The sequence below is a fragment of the Palaemon carinicauda genome, chromosome 18, assembly GCF_036898095.1.
Source record: "Palaemon carinicauda isolate YSFRI2023 chromosome 18, ASM3689809v2, whole genome shotgun sequence".
NCBI classification, from domain to species: Eukaryota; Metazoa; Arthropoda; class Malacostraca; order Decapoda; family Palaemonidae; genus Palaemon; species Palaemon carinicauda.
Window position 1 is genome coordinate 19,103,864 of NC_090742.1, and position 2,280 is coordinate 19,106,143.

Below are 2,280 nucleotides of genomic sequence, written 5' to 3' on the forward strand. Positions count from 1 at the left end.
CTAGCACGCTCTCTTGCCTCTCTCACATCTATCCTCCTATCACCCAGAGCTTTCTTCACACCATCCATCCACCCAAACCTTGGCCTTCCTCTTGTTCTTCTCCCATCAACTCTTGCATTCATCACCTTCTTTAGCAGACAGCCATTTTCCATTCTCTCAACATGGCCAAACCACCTCAACACATTCATATCCACTCTAGCCGCTAACTCATTTCTTACACCCGTTCTCACCCTCACCACTTCGTTCCTAACCCTATCTACTCGAGATACACCAGCCATACTCCTCAGACACTTCATCTCAAACACATTCAATTTCTGTCTCTCCATCACTTTCATTCCCCACAACTCCGATCCATACTTCACAGTTGGTACAATCACTTTCTCATATAGAACTCTCTTTACATTCATGCCCAACCCTCTATTTTTTACTACTCCCTTAACTGCCCCCAACACTTTGCAACCTTCATTCACTCTGACGTACATCTGCTTCCACTCCACCATTTGCTGCAACAACAGACCCCAAGTACTTAAACTGATCCACCTCCTCAAGTAACTCTCCATTCAACATGACATTCAACCTTGCACCACCTTCCCTTCTCGTACATCTCATAACCTTACTCTTACCCACATTAACTCTCAACTTCCTTCTCTCACATACCCTTCCAAATTCTGTCACTAGTCGGTCAAGCTTCTCTTCTGTGTCTGCTACCAGTACAGTATCATCCGCAAACAACAACTGATTTACCTCCCATTCATGATCATTCTCGCCTACCAGTTTTAATCCTCGTCCAAGCACTCGAGCATTCACCTCTCTCACCACTCCATCAGCATACAAGTTAAACAACCACGGCGACATCACACATCCCTGTTTCAGCCCCACTCTCACCGGAAACCAATCGCTCACTTCATTTCCTATTCTAACACATGCTTTACTACCTTTGTAGAAACTTTTCACTGCTTGCAACAACCTTCCACCAACTCCATATAACCTCATCACATTCCACATTGCTTCCCTATCAACTCTATCATATGCTTTCTCCAGATCCATAAACGCAACATACACCTCCTTACCTTTTGCTAAATATTTCTCGCATATCTGCCTAACTGTAAAAATCTGATTCATACAACCCCTACCTCTTCTAAAACCACCCTGTACTTTCAAGATTGCATTCTCTGTTTTATCCTTAATCCTATTAATCAGTACTCTACCATACACTTTTCCAACTACACTCAACAAACTAATACCTCTTGAATTACAACACTCATGCACATCTCCCTTACCCTTATATAGTGGTACAATACATGCACAGACCCAATCTACTGGTACCATTGACAACACAAAACACACATTAAACAATCTCACCAACCATTCAAGTACAGTCACACCCCCTTCCTTCAACATCTCAGCTTTCACACCATCCATACCAGATGCTTTTCCTACATACCAGATGCTTTTCCTACTCTCGTTTCATCTAGTGCTCTCCTCACTTCCTCTATTGTAATCTCTCTCTCATTCTCATCTCCCATCACTGGCACCTCAACACCTGGAACAGCAATTATATCTGCCTCCCTATCATCCTCAACATTCAGCAAACTTTCAAAATATTCCGCCCACCTTTACCTTGCCTCCTCTCCTTTTAACAACCTTCCATTTCCATCTTTCACTGTCTCTTCAATTCTTGCGCCGGCCTTCCTTACTCTCTTCACTTCTTTCCAAAACTTCTTCTTATTCTCTTCATATGACTGACCCATTCCCTGACCCCACCTCAGGTCAGCTGCCCTCTTTGCCTCATGTACCTTGCGATTTACTTCCACCTTTTGTTCTCTATATTTTTCATACTTCTCTATACTATTACTCTGCAGCCATTCTTCAAAAGCCCTCTTTTTCTCTTCCACTTTTACCTTCACTCCTTCATTCCACCATTCACTGCCCTTCCTCATGCTGCCTCCAACAACCTTCTTGCCACATACATCACTTGCAATCCCAACAAAATTTTCTTTTGCTAACTTCTACTCCTCCTCTAAATTACCAGTTTCTCTTACTCTCACCTCGTCATATGCCATTTTCAACCTTTCCTGATATTTACTTTTTACCCCCGGTTTTATTAGCTCTTCAACCCTCACTAGCTCCCTTTTACATCCACCTACTCTATTCCCCCACTCTTTTGCTACAACTAATTTTCCTTCCACCAAAAAATGATCAGACATACCGTTAGCCATACCCCTAAACACATGCACGTCTTTCAATCTTCCAAACATTCTTTTAGTTATCAACACATAA